A 23,671-nucleotide genomic window follows, 5' to 3' on the forward strand; every position below is an offset into this window, starting at 1 on the left:
GAGGGGTTGTGGAGCAAGTCACAGTGTATTCAGAATATTTGCAAAGCTCTGATGCTATCTTTAAGGCAGCTGAGCAGAGCTGAGTGAGTATCATTTTTCCTCAACAGCGCCCGACAATAGATTGTGGCTAAGGCTGACAAGGCCCCTGGGAGACAGTGGTGCCCTCTACCAACATATGGTCTGAGAAAGGTCTCATAATGGTTACAAGACACTCAGATGGGATTTACATTCTAAATCTTTGCAGGCATAATGCGTATTCCCCAGGAACCTACGATTAGCTCCATTATTTTATATTAGTTATTTTGCTAATAAAACATTGATGAGAAAATTGTTCAGCAAAGCACAACTGAACAGATTTCAACAGATGTACAGCAATAACTCACAGATGAAAAAGATATCCTGTCATATTTTCCGATAAAAGATACACAAAGTGCAGGAGTAACTCAGCGCGTCAGGCAGCATCCCTGGAGAACATGGATAGGTGATATTTCGGATTGGGACTGTCTGAAGAAGGGTCAGGGTCCAGACCTGAAATGTCACCTATTCATGTTCTCCAAGAATGCTACCTGACCCGCTGACTTACCTCAGCGTATTATGTCTTTTTTTTATAAACCAGCATCGGCAGTTCCATGTTTCTATATTTTCTGATTAGCTTTGGTTGATATATCTGTATATAGAAGCTCATTTTTTATTGTAAATTTCTTTCTTCACACACCTAGAACATATTTTGCATTCATGAAATGAATACTTATTCTTTGCCACTTCACATGATTGAAGCAATATTCTACAAACCACTTCCACAATATGATCAATATTTATAAATATGACTAACAAACCTGCTCTTATGCCTTCAATCCAATAGACATGCTGCTCGATTCAAAACCATTTTTAAATTACTCTTGCATTAACATATAAAATAAAATGATTTTATGTTTTCAGAAAGTGTGGAAAATTGAACAAGATGTGTTCCTCTTTTTGAAAATGTAGCCTTAATGTAAAGCAGACTGGAATTCAAGCACACACCTGTATGGCTTTGCCACAGCCTGGCCAAATACTAGTGCATGCGAGGCCCAAGGCTTTGGGTGTCATTTGAGGACTTACTGAAAATGAACTAATTAGCAATGTTTCTCTGCACAAATTGCGATTTAAACTGGGTTGAGTTGCCCAAGTGAACATTTCCTAGTGAAAATACACTCATCTGCGACACAGAGGTGCAGCTGGTAGAGCTGCTGTCTCTCAGCGCCAGAGATCCAGGTATGGTCCTGACCTCGGGTGCCATATTTGTGGAGTTTGCATGTTCTTCCTGTGAACGTGCGGGTTTGCTTCCTGTGCTCTGGTTTCCTCCCAAATCCCAAAGATGTTTGGAGGTTAATTGGCTTCTGTAAATCATCTCTAGCGTGTAGGGAGTGGGTGTGAAAGTTGGATAGCATAGTACTAGTGGCGGTACACAAACATGCTGGAGAAACTCAGCGGGTGCAGCAGCATCTATGGAGTGAAGGAAATAGGTGACGTTTCGGGCCGAAACCCTTCTTCAGACTGATAGGGGGTGGGGGGGGGGAGAAGGAAGGAAAAAGGGGAGGAGGAGCCCGAGGGCGGGGGGATGGGAGGAGACAGCTCGAGGGTTAAGGAAGGGGAGGAGGTGCAGTTAGAGAGGAGGTTGTGAAACTCTCTCCGGAGAGAGGAGGAGAACTTCTTCAAAGTAGGCATACCTTGAGGAGATATCGCAGTGGAGTAGACAAAGTGTTCGAGAAGGAATTGCAGATGCTGGAAAATCGAAGGTACACAAAAATGCTGGAGAAACTCAGCGGGTGCAGCAGCATCTATGGAGCGAAGGAAATAAGTGACGTTTCGGGCCGAAACCCTTCTTCAGACTGATAGGGGGTGGGTAATGGTTGAAGTGGAGTCAGTGGTCCACGCTCCACCACATGCTATTCACATTAATGTGCTTGTCATTTTATCGACATCACATCTCGTGACACCACTAGTTGTACATTGCATGCAACCTGCGACAGTTGTGGAACAGTCAGAGTACAACAAGTACCATAATACACTATTTAGTTGCATTTATGTCCAAATAAATGATTGTTTCATGGGCAGCACAGTGGTACAGTGGTAGAGTCACACCACTCAGTCAGGTGTTACGCAATGGGTTTGGACCCAGGTATACAAGACAAAGAACACTCACCAGGGTCTTCACAGATAGCCTATTCAACTGACCCACTCTGATGAACAATATATTCTCGGAGATAGACACAAAATGCTGGAATAACGCAACGGGTCAGGCAGCATCTCTGGAGAAAAAAGAATAGGTGACATTTCAGGTCAGGTCTTATGGGTTCCGTCCGACCTGAAACGTCAACTCTTAGTTTAATTTAGTTTATAGACACAGTGCAGAGAGCCCACCGAGGCCACACCGACCAGCGATCCCCATACACTAGCATTATCCTACACACACACTACTACACTACTATTTTTACCAAGCCAATAAGCCTACAAACCTGTACATTTTTGGAGTGTGGGAGGAAAGCAGAGATCCCGGAGGAAATCCATGCAGGTCATGGTGGCAAAGAACAATCTCCGTACAGACAGCACCCATAGTCAGGATTGAACCCGGGTCTCTGGCGCTGTAAGGCAGCAAATCTACCACTGCACCACCGTGCCACCACCGTGCCATCCCAGAGATTTTGCTCCAGAGATACTGCCTGACCTGTTGAGTTACACCAGCATTTTGTGTCTATCTTCGGTATAAACCAGCATCTGTAGTTCCTTCCTACACATGTATTCTCGTACTCAGCTTTTCTAAAGGTATCATTATTGATATATGAGACATTCCAGGACAAGACCTTCAGCCCTGCTTCCGTGCTTGGATTGCTCTCTCTGTGGAGGTCAAGGTCACTTTGATTCTCAATTTCTTCATCTTAGAATCTTTTCAACCGGCTGATGTAGTTCTTTGCCATGTCTCCCACCTTGCTACTCAGCTGTGCATCAGAGAGGGCAGCCGGACACTGTAATTCTGCAGAGGTGAGTTCCTTTACTTTGATTGCAGTGAGAATTGTGAGGCATCTTGGAAAATGCAATTTACCAGTGCGGCAGCATTCCCATGAGTACATACACTCATGTACCCGGCCTAAGGAACTACCATTAATAATTCAGACCATGTTCATTAACAGGGGAGGTTTCTGCTCTATCATTGCTCAGGTGATTGTTTGTAGAGTCATAGAGTCATAGAGTAATAGAGTGATACAGTGTGGAAACAGGCCCTTCGGCCCAACTTGCCCCCACCAGCCAACATGTCCCAGCTACACTAGTCCCACCTGCCCATGTTTGGTCCATATCCCTCCATCCTGTCCTATCCACAGTGGCGGACTGGCCAGGGTGTCAGCTTGCCCGATGGCAAGTGGGCCCCTGATGAAGTGGGCCCCTTATATCAAGTGGGCCACTGATGAAGTGGGGCCCCTTTGTCTCCTGGCAACCAATATTTTTAGACCCAGTCCTCCACTGCCTATCCATGTACATATCTAACTGTTTCATATATGTTGGGATAGTCCCATCCTCAACTACCTCCTCTGACAGTGTGTTCCATACATCCATCACCCTTTGCATGAAAATGTTCCCCCTCAGATTCCTATTAAATCATTTCCCCTTCACCTTAAACCTATGTCCTCTGGTTCTCGCTTCAACTACTCTGGACAAGATCGAGGTTTAGTTTTGTTTAGTTTAGAGATACAGCACGGAAACAGGCCCTTTGGTCCACCAGGTCGGCGCCGACCAACCCTCACACAATACCCGATATACTTGAACTATCCTACACACTAGGGATAATGTACAATTGCACAGCACCCATGTCGAACCGAGGCCTCTGGCGCTATAAGGCAGCAACTCTACTGCTGCGCCACCATGCCGTGGATCATGAGAAGACTTTCCTGATGATCGATGATTGCCACTTTTCATTTCACTGCACATCTCGTATGTGTATGTGACGAATAAACTTGACTTGACTTGACTTGACTTGAGACCACATTTCTGAGAAGTTCAAATTCACTTCACTTCACATTCAGGCTGATATTTATACATCAAAAGCAGCAGAGGGAACAACTTCCTTGACTCCTCACATAGTCCTAGAGTAGTTGCATGTCCTTCATTATATTGGATTTCAGCAACTAGTCTAGGACAATGATCTAGACCCATTAAACTGTGGAATTCTCTGCCACAGAAGGCAGGGGAGGCCAATTGACTGGATGTTTTCAAGAGAGTTAGATTTAGCTCTTAGGGTTAACGGAATCAAAGAATATGGGGAAAAAGCAGGAATGGGGTACTGATTTTGGATGATCAGCCATGATCATATTGAATGGCTGTGCTGGCTTGAAGGGCCGAATGACCAACCACCTATTTTCTACGTTTCTATGTATTTATGTGTGAAAAATGTCCTTCATTATATTGTCCTTATGTCCTTCATTATAATGGATTTCATTAAGTTTTCACACAGAGGGTGATGTGTATATGGAATGAGCTGCCAAGGGAGGTAGTTGAGGCAGGTACTTTAACAGGTACAATTGGAATGGCACGCAACTCAGAGCTAGGGATTATCATAAGGGACAGAGGGTGACTCTGCAAACTCAGTTGGCCTGTCTGCGCTTGAGATTGTTGATGTTGAAGAGGCCATATCTGAGCCCCAAATGCAGTAAATGCAGTTGGAACAGGTACACATGAATCTTTTGCTTCACCCTAGATGGTGGTGAGGGAAGAGGTGTAAGAGCACCTGGTAGTTGTAAGGTCTTAGAGAATTGAGTGGAGAGAGATGAAAGGATCAGGGAGTTATTGAGCGAGTGGTCCCTGTGGAAGACAGAGGGGTGAAGAGGAGAAGACTGGTAATGGGCTTTTACTGCAGCTGGTGGAATCCCATCTACACTAATCCCATTTACTCACGTTAGTTCTGTATCTCTCCATGCATTGCCTATTGTACTTGTTGAAATATCGCTTAAATGTAGTAATGATATCTGATTCCACCACCTCCTCTGAACGTTGCTGTAAAGATCAATAACTCTCTGTGTAATCTCAAAACTTTCCCATCAAATCCCATTTAAGGCTCCTTTAACTTTAAGGCTTTGCACGTGTGTTTTTGATACTCTTGCCATGGGAAAAAGATTCTGACTAGCTACCTTATAATTTTATAAACCTTTATCAGATCACTTTTTCAGCCTCCGTTACTCACTGGCAAACAGACTCGGCCTATCTAATCTCTGCCCATGACTAAAGTCCTCCAGTCACGCAATATATTAAGGTCATAAGGTCATAAGGAATAGGAGTAGAATTAGGCCTTTCGGCCCATCAAGTCTACTCCGCCGCTCAATCGTGGCTGATCTATCTCTTCCTCAACCCCATTCTCCTGCCTTCTCACCATAACCTCTGACACCTGTACTAATCAATAATCTATCTATCTCTGCCTTAAAAATATCCACTGACTTGGCCTCCACAGCCTTCTGCAGCAAATAATTCCACAGATTCACCACCCCCTGATAGTTCTCCTCTGTGCTCCCTCCAGTACAACCATCTTGTTCTGATAGCGTGGTGACCAGAAATGTACACAATACTTAAAGGGTCATTTAAACAGTGTTTTATAGGGCTGCCAGACAAAGACTCAACTTTTATATCATAGCCCCCAACCTATGAAGACCAGTATGTTTTATGCTAACCTACCTACCCAAGATCATTCTGCTCATTAACATTCTGTAGCTTCCTCCCATTTACTGCATATACCCTACTTCTATTAGACCTCTCAAAATGCATCATCTTGCACATGTTGGGATTAAATTCTATCTGTCAGCACTCTGTTCAATAGGTCATCCGATCTATATCCTGATATAGGTTTAGATAATATTTCTTGTTATCCACTTTTGGATATTTCTATGTCATCCACAAATGTACTAAACATATCTACAACAGTCACATCCGAGTTGTTAATATATATCACTAACAACGGAGATGAGATGCACAGTTACTCTGCATTATGCATTTCATCCACTGCCAGATGTTTTTCATATCTGCAAAGATATGTTAAGTAGCTTGAGGGCAACAGGAAATAATAGTAAGATTAAACGAGAACTTACCAGTTTGAAGTTTGATCTGTATTTTATGAGGAGTTACGATGAGGGATTACGTGAAGAACCCCGCCACGACGCATGCGTGTCATTCTTCAAAGCAGCTGTTTGAAATCGCAGATAACTGTAATGACTAAACATAGTAAGATTAGAGAAGAGATACCAGTTAAGTATATGATCAAGGGTGGGAGCGGAGGGCATGTAATCCCTCATCGTAACTCCTCATAAAATACAGATCATACTTCAAACTGGTAAGTTCTCGTTTAATCTTACTATTTTACTTCGGAGTCACGTGAGTGACTACGTGAAGATTTTAAAGCTCTGTGATTTCATGCCGTGGAAACGAGTCCATGCATCACGTCTGCCTTGATGACTGTAGGAGGAATTGTGTTAACATAATTTGGACATGAATTCGACATTGAAATCATAGAATTTATTAACACAAATTTATAACCCCTTTTTATGGGTTTAAATGAATTTACAGAACTTAAATTTGTTTCTGCAAACGTTCCAGGTTTCATTACTGGTTTATTGTAAAATAATTGGAATGTTTTTTCCCCCAGACCATCCTGCTGCCTTGAGGATTTGGTCCATTGGTACATCCAACTGTATCGCTGCCGATGTAGCTGCAGCCCTGGTGGAATGAGATTGAAAAATATTAGTATCCACCCCAGCCTGTGTTAGCACCTGTTTCAGCCATCTTGAGATGGTCTGGACCGTCACTCTTGGTGTGGTTGCTTGTGGCTGATCAAAAAGTGCCTTCTCATTGCCTCTTAGGATTTTTGTTTTCTCCTTGTATAACGACAGATGTCTTACTATACACAGACGGTCATCTGTTGGGTATGACCTAAATTGTATATTGAGGCCTGCTGATCCCTGTCTGTTCTGCTTACTAATTCATAGATATGAAACGTAATATTTTCTGTTGAGGAAGTCATGTTGTCCAGTCTTAGTTTATGCAGTGACTGCACCCTCTGTGCCGTGACCAATGCCATTAGCATTACTGTTTTTAATGTCAGTCTGTGTAGGGACAGCGCTGTTGCTGGAGACCAATTCCTGAGCATCTTCAGGATAATACTTACATCCCATATTTGGGAGTACCTGGTTCTTGGGGGATTAGTATTAAAAATTCCCCTCATAAGTTTTGTTACCAGTGGGTGAGTCCCAACAGGGTAACGCTCTGTCCCCTGCCATAGGTAAGTCGATAGGGCACTTCTGGCGCAGTTGATGGCACTGTAACTGAGCCCCTCATCATAGTGGAGGCCTGCCAGATATTCCAGAACAGACGGGATGTTCATGTCTCTGTAGGTGATTTTGTTTTTATGGCAGTGCATCGCCCACTTCCTGATATAGACCAGATACTGTTTTTTGGTTGACTGTCTTTGGGCCGCCGAGATCATGTTCACTGTTCGGTCCGTCAGTCCCAGTTGTAGTAGAGGTGTTTTTAAAACTCTACAAATTAATAAGTTCAAATGTTTATGGCATGGGTGGCTATCCCTTGTTACGGGATGTAGCAATAAATCTGGTCTATGTGGGATGGTGATACATGGTTCTAATATCATGTTTAATACCATTGGGAACCATGGTTGAGTAGGCCAATCGGGTACTACCAATACCAGACGCAGAGTCTTGTTGTATTTTCCTTAATACCCGACTGATGAGGCAGGAAGGAGGGAATGCGTAAATAAACAATTCCCCCCCCCCCCCAATGCAGCGAAAATGCATCTGTCGCCGCTGCCCCAGGGTCTGGTTCCCATGAAACATAATTTGATATCTGGTGATTAAGTCTGGATGCGAATAGACCGATATCAGGTGTTCCATATTTTGCTGTAATATCAGCAAATACTTTTTTATTCAACATCCATTCGGTGTTTTCATTAAATTTGCGTGACCTGGTGTCTGCCACTAAATTTATTCTTCCTGGTAGGTAAGTGGCTGATATCCAAATATCTCTCTGGATACACCATTGCCAAATTGTATTAGCCAGATTGTCACATGATGTCGATTTGTTTCCACCCATGTGGTTAATGTATGCTACCACGGTAGTATTGTCTATCTGTAGTCTAAGATGCTGGTGATATGATCCAGTACAATATGACTTTAGGCCATGGAATGCACCCAACATTTCCAGGTAGTTTATGCCCAGTGTGAGTAATAATGATGCCTCCTGAGCAGTCCATCTGCCTCCACAGCTGGTGATGGTATTGGTGGCTCCCCACCCAAGTGCACTGGCATCAGTTTGTAGTACCATGGTAGGGTTACTGACAATGATTGGATTGGAACAAAGCCAGATGTTATCTATCCACCATTTTATTCCATTTTAGCTTGATTGGTAGTTTCATAGGTCTGTCAAAGTGACCTGCATTAATTTAGAGTGCTTGTATTTTTGCTCTCTGTAAGTTTTGGTAATGTAGAGGTCTAAATTGTGTGGCTGGAAAGGCAGCCACCATTTGCCAATTACTTTTGCTACCAATCTGACGGATGGTTTGCTGATGTCAATGAGGTTATGCAAGCCTCTATTAATTCTCTAGCCTTTCCCTTAGGCAGAGTCACCGACATGTGAACTGAGTCAATGGTGAAACCCCCAAATAGTCCATAGTAGTGGAAGGCGTTAGTTTAGATTTAACTGGATGGATAATAAATCCCAGTTTTTCAAATAACAGTTTTGTGGCTGTTACAGTTTGTTTGGCCAATTCCAAAGTTTTGCCCACAATGAGTATGTCATCTAAATATGCCATGACCATGTGTTTACGTTTCCGTAGAAACGCTAGGGCTGGTTTCAAAATTTTTGTGAACAGCCTGGGGCTGATGAATCATTTGGCAGTGCTTTATACTGCCAGAGTTGCCCATCCAGTTGAATTTTAAGTAACATCTGTGGTCACCTCGTATAGGCACTGAATAGTAAGCATCTTTTAACTCGATGCTGGCCATGAAGTAACCTTTGGAAATTAATTGTTTAGCAGTAACAAAGGTATCCATTTTGTCAGATCTATGGTGATGCGATAACCACCATCTTTTTTGTTTTTGGTAAATATATTGGACACGAATTCTAATGGTTCGTGTTGAGTTTTCTCAATTACACCTTTTACGTAAAGCCGCTCCAGTTCAGCTTGCGCTTTTGATTTTTCTTTATCAGAAAGCACGAACATTCGGTTCGGTATATGTTGAACTGGAGGGCTGTACTTGTGTATAAACTCTATTGTATATCCCTGGATACTGCTTAAGATGTAAGTATCGGTTGTTAACATGCTCCATGCATTCAGAAAAGAGTGTAGTCTCCCCCCAACCTCCATGCTCCCTGTATTTTGTTGGGAACCAGACCCACCTACCTCCATAGTTACCAGTGGCAGGTTTACTTCTTTTTGTAGGTTCTTCGCTGCTGTTGTTGCGCTGGTGTCTGGATTTTCGGTTTGGTTGGCGTTGGAGGTCCCCGCATCTTCCAAGAAGGCCGGCCTGGGCCATGGCCTAAAAAGACTCATGTTTTGAATACCGGGCCTTCGAGCTTTCACCAGTTCTGCTGGTGGGTGCGTAGGGGTGCTGTCTTTGGCTGTAGTGTTTGTTGGAGTCCATTTTATTAGTCCAGTAGGTTTTCTTGTTCCTGCACCCCTTGCACACTTGTCTTTCCTTCTACGGACCCCTCTTCCAGGTCAGCCCATAACTGACCCGCAGTGCTCCCCTCTGATGAGGTAGAAGCACTGTGCAGCCCTTCAAGAGGTACTGTTGTGGGTTTATCATAGGGCCCACAGTGACCCGACTCCATCTCCCGGAGTCTGTCACATTGGAGCAAATGCTCCACACACCGCTCCATCCGGCTCCAGCGCTCTCGGTCGCGGTTGTTCAAAGTCGGACTCCTCTGAGTCCACGACCTTGTTTGTTTTTGTGTCTAGCCTTTCCGCCCGGCTGCGTGGATCTGGCCGGTGCGGAGGCGACATCGGTCACAGCTGATCCCACTATCGGTGATCCGAGTGCCGCTGACTGCTGCTGGCTGCCCGCTGCTCCGCGGTCCTCCCTCACCAGCTTTGTCCTTACTGCCCTTCCGTGCAGTGGATCTGGCCGGTGCGGAGGCGACATCGGGCACAGCTGATCCCATCTAGCCCACCAGCTTTGTCGCAGCCCGTTGGTTTCTACACCTGTAATTAGCATGGTAAAAACACAAAAAAGACCGCAGCTCTTACCTGCAGGTCCAGGTTAAAATTGTCGCTACGGGGGAACGTCGTTCCACCCCGTCTCCTGCCGTTTTCGACTTGTCCAAAAAGCCGACGGCCCCATGTGAATAGTCTCCCGCCCGGCCGTGGTGTTCTGGCCGGCGGGGACCAAAAGTCGGCACAGCTGTACCCTTACGGGGCTTGTGCCTTCAGCTGCTGCTGGCTCCCGCAACTTTGCAGTCCTCCCCAGCCAGCTTTACTCGCAGCACTTGTGGACACTATTTTGTCCAGCTGTAAAAACAGCGCGGGGACAAAAACTACCGCAGAGTAAATCACTTACCTGCAGGTCGCGGTTTCAAACTTACCGCTGCGGGGGAACGCTCCACCCCGCCTGTCGTTTTGCAAGCGTGAAAGCGATATGGACACGCATGCGTCGTGGCAGGGTTCTTCACGTAGTCACTCACGTGATTCCGAAGTAAAATATATAATTTTCCTGCAATAATTTAAAATGTAACCAGTGTAGCCATTATTTGTTGGTTACTGAGTGAGAGAATGCACTGCTTTAAGCACGCTATGTCAAACACTGCAAGCCTAATGACCACTTTCCTGTACTTCTGTAGTAGTCTACCATATTCAAGAACTATTAATTACAGAGCAAGAATTAATGTTCCCAACTCCGAAACAGGCATTCAGCCAAACTGGACCAAGTCAGTGTTTATACTCCTGATAAGCTGCCTTTCATCTTACTTCATCTACTTGTGGGAGCACTCTCACCCCAACAAAAAATTCTTGGGCTTCATTCCAGGGATTTGAGCACATAATCCAGGCTGTCATTTCAGAACACCACTGGGAGAATGCTGCATAAATTAGCTAACTACACTTCAAAGTAAGTTTCGGCTACAAGCCCTTCTGGATTGTTTGACGATGTGAAAGGTACTACTTAAATGTAGTTTATTTCTTTGAGGCTTACGATTGCAGTATAATTAATGTTATGAATTACAAATTATTATATACCACTTAAAACATACAGCAGCGCATATGCCCGAGAGGGTGATGTTAAGGTTTTCATTCCACACATGGTCCCTCTTTCCCTTCTGCATCAGATCCCCTGAACATTTATTTCTCCTTCATGGGTTTACTTAACTTCATCTTAAATGCATCCATGTTATTCACCAACTACACTGCCAATGGACAATTGCCACATTCTGACGATGTCCGGGTGAAGATGTCTTCCTCAGTTCCTCAGCGGATTAAATATCTTTTAATAATATTAATGGGCTCCACATTAGTAAACGCATTTCTAATTTGTCCTATCAAACCTTTGATATTGCGTCACTTCTCAGTCGTCTCTTCTGGAAGAAAGAGCCCCAACCAGTTCAGCTTCTCCGAATGTTATAACCTCTCAGTTCCAGCATTATCCTTTTTTAAATCCTTTTGCACCTCGCTAGGACCTTTATATCCTTTTTGTAATACAGACACCGGAACCAGATAGTAATAATAAAGAACTCTTTGTTCAGGGCAAGACAATTGTGCCAGTTATGAGTTACTAGTGATGAAAATGAGTTGAATGTGGTAATTCTCAGGGCTTTAATAAGTCTTGTTACCCTTGTCTATACTCCAGTCGAGGTTTGTTTTGACTAGAGTTGCCCGTGCTTGATGACATGGGTTTATCCTATTACATTACTTTGTTTGGTCTTTTTTTAATTGTGTAATTACAAAGAAATTGCTTTCTATTCTCCATTTGCACAGTGCCCTACTTGTAAGTTACTCAAGTGTACAGTGGTTCCATTCATGCTCTGAGCTGGGTATCTCCAATTTTGAAAGTGCATCTTAAATCTTATATCAACTCTCCTTTCAAAAATGGAAGTGAAATGATTGTGGTCAATTGCATAAAAAACATTCAAACACTTCATGTTTTGAATACAAGGTTTTTAAAGACAATTCTTTGCAGCAGTTGAATTTTTCTTCCAAGTATATACACTTGTATTTTATTCAATTTTCTTGCCAAGGCATGTTTCCACTTCATTAATCCGTTCATTCTGAGGTACACAACCTGCATTTTGAAGCATGGAATCTTTCCAGACCATCCGCTGAGAGCTTTGGCCAGCTCTAAAGGGTGACAAGCTGTTTTGGTTTCCTCTTTACCAGCACCGCACCATTTCAGGGTTCAATTCTCAGCTGATCCAAGGATTAATTCTGTACTCTGTGCAAGCATTTATTGGAGCTTTATTGCTCAGTAGTCATACTTTGATGTAACATATGCAACCATTTGAATTAGAGAAAGGCAATTCTGTCATTCGGTTTGGTGTCCAAATAATATACTTTTTCTTTCTTCTCAGTTTAATGTCTGAAATTACTTTATACCAATGCTAAACTTGCAGTGTAACAACATTCTTCAACTATAACTAATTAGCATTGTTTATGCTCATTTCATGCTCTTAATTAAACCCAAAAACCCCAATTCATTTTGTAATTTGAATTATTTCTGCCATTTCCTATTGTAAATCACAGAGAGTGTGTTAGTTAGAGGCCAAAGTTGAATATTCAAGGACACTAAAGATCAAAAGCATTCACTTCGAAGGAATAGGTATTAGAATTGTGCTTTACCACTTTGAAATTTGGAACCTGATTATATCTGATCTGGTCAGAAAATGTGCAATGCATCGTAATGATTAAGCAAGTACTGTTCATTCCTAATCACTAGAATTCAATTAATTTCCCTTTCATTTGTTATCCTATACCTTGTTTCAAGCAGAGACTTCATAATTATCTGATATTTTAAAGTCAATAATTTCCACACTCCCAAACATTCTCTGATGTCATAACAGCGAGTCTTCAAACAACAAAGTTTCCAATAAATGTCTAAAGCTTGTTCAAATGTTATGTAAATGATTCTCAACAGGCATTAACTGATTGCAATTAAACCAATTAACATTCGTATCAAAACAATACACATGAGGATTAAACATTTACATTTTCATGTGATTTAACTGAGCTGAATTTTTACTCTTAAAAGCATGATTATTTCATGTCAAAAAGCTAATTTTGCTCATTTTAATTTGATCACTGCTGAATTGATAATATAAACATTTGGAATTTTACTTCGGAGTCACGTGAGTGATTCCGTGAAGAACCCGCTCAGCACGCATGCGCGGCATTACGTTCAGCAGAGCAACAGCGGCGCAGTGGGAGTCAGGCGCTCCCGCTACGGAGGTGAAAGAACGGACCGTCAGGTAAGCTGACGTCGGGTTTTCTTTCACAAGGAGCCTTCTGCTTTCAGGCAGAGAAGAAAGGCTCTTAGACAAACCTGTCCCCCGCTCGACTCCACGGAGGAGCGTTCCATCTGGCGGGGGGCAGCAACAGAACAGACCTGTCCCCCGCTCGACTCCACGGAGGAGCGTTCCATCTGGGGGGGGGGCAGCAACAAGGCGGTAGGACCACTTACCGGGCGCTCCGCTACCCTGACACCGTGCCGGGCCCAGCCCGCTAGCGCCTGAGCAGCGGGCTGGAAGTAAAAAAGCCACGGAAGAGGCGTCCGTCCGGTGGCTCCGACTTGTCGGACGGGACGTCTCTCCACCCGCACGGGGGGAAAGACAGCCGCCTGAACAGACCTGTCCCCCGCTCGACTCCACGGAGGAGCGTTCCATCTGGCGGGGGCAGCAACAAGGCGGTAGGACCGCTTATTGGGCGCTCCGCTACCCCGACACCGCGTACGAGCCCAGCCCGCTAGCGCCTGAGCAGCGGGCTGGAAGTAAAGCCACGGAAGAGGCGTCCGGCCGGTGGCTCCGACTTGTCGGACGGGGACGTCTCTCCACCCGCACGGGGAGGGGAGACAGCCGCATGAGCCGCATGGACCGGCTCTTGGAGCAGGAGCTCCTGCGAGACGCGCTTCGTGAGGGATGCTCTCGCAGGGGGAGTTCAGGCACTCCCTCCACAGTGCCTTGTGCACTGTCCATTGCTTCCTCCTTACCCGAGGGTAGCTTTGGTGACCAGGACCGGGCTGGTCAAGAACAGGGGACAATGGCTGAAGATCTCGGGAGTATGCAAGGGGTGCAGGAACAGGAAGAGCTGCTAGGTGTGGTGGACCGCTACGTGGAAACCCGACGTGCAGGAGGCCATTAAAAGCCTGACGTCAGCCATAACATCGTTTTCCTCGTTCCGTGGACAAACACGGAGATGACCACAACCTTCGTAAACAAATCATAAGACCTGCCATAAAAATCCTACATTGCAGGGTTGTGCATACCCCAGCCACTGAGCCAGACCCACTGCTCTTTGGCAAAAACCTCACAAAGCATATGAAGGACATGAAAAAGGTTTTACAAAACCTTCGGTCTCATGAGGGCAGGGCCGGGACGAGCAAACCAAAAACAATAATTCCTACGCAGCAGCACCCCATCGCGTCCATCAGTTGACGTCTACCATATGGGACTGATGAAAGCTCGGGGTCCGCATTCTATCACCGAAAGTCTTTCGTTAGACCAGGGCCCAGAGCGGACCCCATGGAAAATGTGCCACCCCCCAACGACACCACCACGTCAGATGACATGCAACACTCGTTGGACCGGCAGGAAACAGAAGAATACCCATAACCATGGAGGTAGGTAGGTCTGGTTCCTACCAGCATATAGAGTAATACTAACACATGGGAGTCTATCACAAGTGATCAGTATACACTCAATGGCATTAGTGGATACAAATACAATTCATACTAGAAAAATTGCCACCAGGTCAACATTCACCCCAGAGGGTATTTTCCCCTCTCCGTTAAAGAAACGAGAGGGACAAGCTGAACTGGTGAGTCTAATTACAAAGGGTATCATGGGAAAACCTGAACCCTTGCAATTCGTATCAAATATATTCACTAAACCCAAAAAAATGGTGGATGTCGCATCATCATTGACTTAACTTCACTAAATATGTTTGTTAAGTATATACTTTTCAAAATGGAAACGGTTGTTACTGCCAAACAACTAAATTCCAAAGGATACTTCATGGCAAGCATTGATCTTAAAGATGTTTACTATTTAGTACCATTCACAAGGATCATCGCAGATACCTGAAATTTACCTGGATGGGGCAGCTATAGCAGTTTAAAGCGTTACCCAATGGGTTCACATCAGCCCAAGATTGTTCACCAAGACACTAAAACCAGCTCTGGCAATATTCAGAAGACAAAAACATATTGTCATGGCATATCTTGATGATATCTTAAATGGTAGGCAAGACCATGAAATTGACTATGTTAGCTGTATCAGCTACCAAACAGTTATTCGAAACCCTGGGATTGTCTTACATCCATATAAATCTAAGTTGAAGCCATCCACAATCATGGACTACTTGGGCTTCACAATTAATTCAGTCTACGTGACTGTAACATTGCCAAGAGACAAAATAGTTGAATTGGCACAATCATGCAACAATTTAATGGTCAACAAACTACCAACTACTCGACAAGTAACAGAGTAATTGGGAAAATGGTAGCAGTATTTCCGGCTACATAATTCGGACCTTTGCACCAAAAACGATATACAGGTCATTATGATCGTGTCATGAAGTTACCCACTGAAGCAATATCAGAACTACAGTGGTGGGCTAAAAACATTTGGCATAGTTTCAGCCTATTATCATCACTAACCCTACGTCAGTTATCCAAACAGACGCCAGTGCTCAAGGCTGGGGAGCAACTAACTCTATATCCAGCACAAGTGGTAGATGGACTAACCCAGAGTCATCGTTACCACTTACACTGGGCATTAATTATTTAGAGATGTTGGGTGACTTTTATGGTTTAACAGCATATGCATAAATATGCATCACTTGCATGTACGGTTACAAATAGATAAATACTACGGTGATGGCCTACATTAACCATATGGGCGGCATAAAATCGGTATCATGCGACAAGTTGGTCAACACAATTTGGCAATGGTGTGTCGAAAGACATATTTGGCTATCAGTAACTTACCTGCCAGGTAAACTAAATACAGTGGCAGACACCAGGTCACGTTTTTCGCAAAAGTTATCAAGCAATATGGCACGCCAGATATCAATTTATTTGCATCAAGGCTAAATCACCAGGTACCTATGTATGTCGCTTGGGAACCAGACCATGAGGCAGCAGCGGTAGATGCGTTCGCGCTGGATTGGGGAAATTCTTCTTCTATGCATTTCCTCCCTTCTGCCTCATCAGTCGGGGACTACGCACAATACAAATGGACTCTGCTTCAGGTATTTTGATAGCACCCAACTGGCCTACGCAGCCATGGTTCCCAATACTCCATGACATGGTTGTTGAAACTCCGATGGTATTCCCCAGTGACCCAGAGTTATTAACACCCAGTGTCGGGCACAAGCCACCCGTGCCATGAAAAAAAAAATCAAAAAAAAAAATCAAACTCCTGGGTTGCAGACTCTGCACACACCACTTCTGGGACTGGCATTATCATAACAAACCGTCAACACCATGTCAGCATCCCTCCGAACATCCACGAAAAAACAGCACTTGTCCAGCATCAAAAAATGGGAAAAGTACTGCTTGGATACAGGGACCACCTACTCAACCGCTACAGTTACCAACGTACTGGAATTCCTGGCGAACCTTCACCACGATGAAGGACTCAGCTACAGAGCTATCAACACAGCTAGAAGTGCCCTGCCTGTCTATTTAAAACCAGCTCCAGGGCAACAGGCCATGGGGTCCCACCTGCTGGTGGTCAAACTAATGAAGGGTATTTACAACTCTAACCCCCTAGACCAAGGTACACCCATACATGGGATGTCAGTGTGGTCCTGACATACCTCAGGGAATAGCCACCAGCCAGATCCCTCAACCTGGAACAATCTATGCTCAAAACACTCATGATGATGGCACTTGTATCTGCACAGAGGGTCCAGTCACTACACCTATTGCGACTGGACAGCATGCTCACAGCTCCAGACCAGATCTCTGTCGTTATCCAGGGACTGATCAAACAGAGCAGACCAGGAACACCTAATCCAGTCGTGGAATTCCGGGCTTACCCGCCAGAACCACGGTTTTGTGCCATGACCCACCTACTATCCTACATAGACACAACCAAAATATTCGAGGGAGATGAAAAGCCTTGTGGGTCAGTCATAAAAAACCTTATGGTCAGGTGACGAGCCAAACCATTGCGAGATGGCTCAAGCAGGTGCTAAAAACTGCTGGGATAAACACTAACATGTACAAATTTTATTCCACCAGGGCAGCATCCACGTCGACGGCTAAAAGAATGGACGTGCCTATAGACCACATCCTGGCTACAGCAGGATGGTCGGGGGAAAGACCGTTTAGAAATTTTATAATAAGCCGTTGGCAAAAACTGTTTTATTTGCATGAAAGATTTTACAGACTGCAAATATTTAATTTAAGCCCAGGGGAGCAATTTAATTTCTTTGTTGTTATTGTTAAAAAATACCATTGTGTTTTTCTACAAAAAGATTCATTGGTTGATTACGATAACACACTTCCACCCTCAAGGACTTCGGCAGTGCGTGAAGTAATAACTGTTACACGGTTTGAAATCACAGAGCTTTGAAGTCTTCACGGAATCACTCACGTGACTCCGAAGTAAAATAGTAAGATTAAACGAGAACTTACCAGTTTGAAGTTTGATCTGTATTTTACGAGGAGTTACGATGAGGGATTACGTGCCCTCCACTCCCACCCTCAATAATATGGATCAAACTGATAAACTGATGTCTCCTTGTCTTTACTATGTTTACTTCAATAACTGTGTCTATCTGTGATTTGAAGTATGCCGCGCATGCGTGCTGAGCGGGCTCTTCACCTAATCCCTCATCGTAACTCCTCGTAAAATACAGATCAAACTTCAAACTGGTAAGTTCTCGTTTAATCTTACTATTATTGTGATTGAAATTCCAATTGATGAAAAATGTGTATTTACTAGGATTTTAGACATTGCATTCAGACTGGTTCTTTAGCTTGATCAACCCTCAGCTGAGACAAAAGACCCATAATCTTATGATCAATAACATTCTAAATAGCCAAACAAAGAGTGGACACCTGCTGAGGAAAAAAAGGCCTTTTTGTTTTAGATGTGCTACATTTATCAGAAATCAATAGGTTGCATTGACCATTGTACCGATTAATAACCACAACCTGGGGTTATTAACTTCACCAATGAAGTAGAACATGGAAAAATCACTAAATAAGACATACGATGTTGAACATGCAATGAATTAGCATCACTTCTGCTTAGCAGATTTGACACAATTCTGTCTTTGTCTTTAAGTGGTGAGAACAAACTTGCCAATATAAACCCTTGTTCATTCCAAAATGTCTTTGTGATCATGGTGATTTCAATTTATTTTTGAAACTGCTTACTCGATTATTTATTAAATCCTCTGGTGATTCTATTTAGAGTATACAAAAATAAAATAATGTGAAAGGTAGGAACTGCAGATGTTGGTTTAAACCGAAGATAGGCACAACATGATGGATCAACTCTGCGGCAGCATCTCAGGAGAGAAGGAAAGGGTGACGTTTCGGATCGAGATCAGTCTGAAGAAGGGTCTCGACCCGAAATGTCACCCGTTTCTTCTCTTCGGAGATGCTGCCTATCTCGCTGAGTTACTCCAGCATTCTGTGTCTATCTTCAAAATAATGCTGGAAATCTGAAATAAAACAAAAAATCCAGCATATACTTAACAGGTCAGGAAGCCTCTGCAGAGAGAGAAATCAACCTGATATTTCATTCTGATTATCTTGATCATTCTGATTCTGATTTGACGTATGATGGACATAAAGTTGATTAAGCCAGTTTATTTAGTCGCATTATCTATGTTTGAATTAATTTTATTTAAGTTTACCATCAGAGGCCTGTGGCCCTCTGAGAATCCTGGAACTTCAGCAATTGGGGATTATGGAGTTATAATAAACAGCTGAAGAGACTCATCAGTTTTCAACATGTCTGTGTGTTTGGGCCGATGCTCTTATGTATAGGTTTGTCGATCGACATTCATCAAAAATCAGCTTCAACTATAATAAAGTCATGACTTTATTCCAACATAATTTGGGCGGCTGGGGCTAGATAGATCCACTGTCCCCACAATTTACATAAATCTTTTGGTACGACATACAGCAAAACCACCAGTGGATATGATTGTACATGTTGATAATCAGCCGCATACCTCATCAGCAACCAGTTGACCGGTATTTTCAACGTTAAGTAATTTCCCCATATCCCACCATCCTCCATGTTTCATATATCACAGTTCCCTGACAGTAAACTATGTATGACTCTATGACTATGAATCTATGATTCAACCAGTAAACTATTTCTGACATAACCTTTGACCTGCAGCCAGACAACGTATTGCCCAAGTCCCTTGAGTGGGAATGTGAGCGCTCACATTCTTTTTACCTGAGATAGACACAAAGTGCTGGAGTAACTCAACAGGTCAGTCAGCATCTCTGGAGAAAAATAATGTGTGCAATAATGTCAAAACCCTTCTTCAGGCTGACAGTAGGGGGGGGGGGGGGAGACACAGGGATGCAAACAATGGAACTTGTATGACGACTATGGTGGGGGAGGGGAGAGAGGGAATGTAGGAGTTACTTGAAATTAAAGAGATCAATGTTCATACCGATGGGTTGTAAGCTGCCCAAGCAAAATATGAGGTGATGTTCTTCTAATTTGCGTGTGTTTTTGCCATGAAGGTAGGAGAGAAGCAGTAGCCAGAAGCAACGACAGCGAGTATTGGCTGAAAGTAGGTGAATCAGGGGGAACGGAGATATATAAAGAGCGCCAAAGGCACAGGTTCAAGTAACTTACAAATTAGCCCAAAAGTAGTTGATTAGGTAGCAGATAAAAATAAGCACAACTGTAGCAGAGCGACCTTGTTGGCAGCGGCCTTGTTGAGGTGAAGTGCCTTGGGAGGTAAAGTGTGCGTCTTTGGCTCCAGACTCTTCGGCGAGGAGGCTGAAGCAAGGAGGCTACATTTGATACAAAATTTGTGGTTTTTGTCCCTCAAGAAATGTCAGGCAGGTTGGTACAGTGTGTTTCCTGCAGGATGTAGGAAGTCAGGGACACTGCTGGTGCTTCTGACACTACACCTGCAGAAATTGTATCCGGGTGCAGCTCCTGAATGAACGTGCTAGGGAACTGGAGCAGCAGTTGGATGACCTCAGGAGCATCCGGGAAAATGAGAGTTTCCTGGACAAGACCTACAGGGATACAGTAAGAGCGAAGGTGGGTGACTGTGAGAAAGAGGAGTAAACGTGGTGCAGGAGCTGTACTGAAAACAGGTACACGCTCTTGGGAGCGGACAACACCGCAAGATTGAGTTGTAGCCAGGGCTGTGATTCCAACCCTGGTGTTGAGGCTCAACGGGGAAGAGTGACGTCAGGCAGAGCCATAGTGGTTGGAGATTCCATTGTCAGAGGTACGGACAGGAGATCCTGCGGCAACAGGCGTGACTCCAGGATGGTGTGTGTTGCCTCCCTGGTGCCAGGATCCAGGATGTCTCGGAGCAGCTGCACGACATCCTCAAGAATGAGGTGGAGCAGCCGGAGGTTGTTGTGAATGTTGGCACAAATGATATAGGTCAGAAGAGGAAGGTAGTTCTGCAACAAGAATTTATGGAATTGCGCAGAAGACTGAAAAGCAGGACCTGCAGGGTAGTGATCTCAGGATTGCTTCCAGTACCTCGTGCAAGTGAAGGTAAAAATAGGAAGATAGGGTAAATGATTGTGTGGCTGAGGAGTTGGTGTTGGGGGCAGGAATTCAAATTTCTGGATCATTGGGATCTCTTCCGGGCCCTTCCTGTACAAAAGGGACGGGTTGCATCGAAACTGGAGGGGGACTAACATCCTAGCGGGAAAGTTTGCTAATGCTACATGGGAGAGTTTAAACTAGATTGGCAGGGGGTAGGCTCTCATGCAGGACAGAGGCACGTGAGAGGCTAAAAATTGACATGGAGGGTGGTGTGGGAAAAGTTAGTGGACAGAATAGGCAGGTGAAAGGCAGAGAGCGAGAAGGGAGGGTTGGTTTAAACTGCACGTATTTTAACTCAAGTGGCCTGATGGGTAAGGCAGATGAGCTTAGGGCATGGATAGGTACGAGCGACTGGGACCTTGTAGCCATGACTGAAACCTGGTTAAGGGAAGGCAGGACTGGCAGCTCAGTTCTAAGGTACCGGAGCTTCAGTAGAGACAGGGGTGAGGGAAAAAGAGGAGGGGGGTTGCATTGTTGGTTAAGGACGACGTCACGGCTGTGTTCAGAGGTGACATTACGGACGGTTCGTCTAGTGAGGCTATATGGGTGGAGCTCAGGAACAAGAAACGGATGATCACCTTGTTGGGGGTGTACTGCAGACCCCTGAATAGTCAACGGGAATTAGAAGAACAAATGTGCCAGGTGATTGCAGACAGCAATATGGTCAAATATGCAGGTCAAATATGGATGTTGTAGTAGGGGAGATTAACTTTCCCAATATAGACTGGGAAAATCATAGCGTGAAGGGTTTAGATGGGGTGCAATTCCTCAAAAGTGTTTAGGAGAGTTTTTTTAAGCAGCCCCCACATGTGAGAGGGCAACGCTGGATCTAGTATTGGGAAATTGGGAAGGGCAAGTTAATGAAGTGTGTGTGGAGAACATTTTGGGACCAGTGACCACAGTTCGATTAGGTTTAAAATAGTTATGGATTGAGAGAGGGTCCACGTATTAAAATGCTCAACTGGGGTAAGGCCAACTTTGAGGGTATGAGAGAAGGCCTCGCACATGTTGACTGGAGCAGGTTATTTGAGGGGAAAGAAATATCGGCCAAGTGGGATGTTTTTAAAAGTGTACTGAAGAAAGCTCAGTTAGAGTGTACTTCCCAATTAAAGTGAAGGGGAAAGCGGACAAATGTAAGGAAACTTGGCTGATGAGGGTAATTGAGACGTTTGTCAAAAACAAGAAGGATGCATGGGACAGGTATAGGCAGCTGGGATCAAGTGCATCCCTGGGGGAGTTTCGGGAACTAAGTAGTATCTCCAGGGCCTGATCATATATATCCGAGGACACTGAAGGAAACTAGAGAGGAAATTGCTTGAAATTTACAAGTCATCCTTAAATAAAGGAGAGGTGCCGGAAGACTGGAGAGTGGAAAAAGTGGTGCCTCTTTTCAAGAAGGACTGCAGGGAAATGCTGGGAACTATAGGCCGTTGAGCTTAACATCTGTAGTTGGATAGTTACTGGACAGTATTCTGATGGATAGGTTATACAGGCATTTGGATGGGCAAGTGCTGATTAGGGATAGTCAACATGGTTTTGTACGTGGAAGGTCGTGTCTCACAAATCTGCAGAGCTGTAGATGTTGAGCACATGGACTTCAGTAAGGCATTCGACAAGGTAGGCTGCTCAGGAAGGTTAGATCGCATGGGATCCAAGGAAAGCTGAATGGATAGTAAATTGGCTCCATGGAAGGAATCAGAGAGTGATGGTGAGAGGTTGCTTCTCAGACTGGAGGCCTGTGATTAGTAGTGTGCCTCCGGATTTGGTGCTGGACCAGTTACTGTTTGTCATCTACATCAATGATTTGGATGAGAACATACAGGGCAAGATTAGCAAGTTTGCTGATGATACTAAAGTTAGTGGTTTTGCAAATAGTGAAGATGGTTGTGAATTATTGCAGCAGGATCTGGATCGATTGGCCAGGTGTGCAGAGGAATGGTTGATGGAATTTAATACAGTAACGTGTGTGGTGTTGGAACGTTGAACATGGGCAGGACGGGTAGTGTTGTAGAGCAGAGGGTCTAGGAGTACAGGTGCAAGGTTCCTTGAAGGTCGCGTCACAGGTAGATAAGGTGGTCAAAAAGGTTTTTAGCACTTTGGCCATCAGTGGGAGTATTGAGGATAGAAGTTGGAAGGTCATTTTACAGTTGGTGAGACTGCATTTAGAATATTGTGTTCAGTGTTTGGCACCATGTAATGGGAAAGATATTGTCAAGCTTGAAAGGGTTCAGAAAAGATTTCCAAGGATGTTGCCAGGACTAGAGGATGTGAGCTATAAGGAGATGTTGAGTAGGCTGGGTCTCTATTCCATGGAGCACAGGAGGATGAGGGGAGATCTTATAGAGGTGTACACAATCATGAGAGGAATAGATTGGGTAGATGCACAAAGTCTTTTCCCCAGAGTAGGGGAATCGAGGACCATAGGACAAAGGTTCAAGGTGATGTGGGAAAGATAGGAGTCTGAGGGGTAACTTTTCTACACAAAGGGTAGTGGGTGTATGGAACAAGCTGCCAGAGAAGGTAGTTGAGGCTGGGATTATCCCATCATTTAAGAAACAATAAGACAGGTACATGGATAGGACAGGTTTGGAGGGATATGGACCAAGCGCAGGCAAGTGGGACTAGTGTAGCTGGGACATTGTAGGCGGGTGTGGGTGAGTCGGGC

This window comes from Amblyraja radiata, chromosome 1 (genome assembly GCF_010909765.2).
Source record: "Amblyraja radiata isolate CabotCenter1 chromosome 1, sAmbRad1.1.pri, whole genome shotgun sequence".
In the NCBI taxonomy this organism is placed as follows: domain Eukaryota; kingdom Metazoa; phylum Chordata; class Chondrichthyes; order Rajiformes; family Rajidae; genus Amblyraja; species Amblyraja radiata.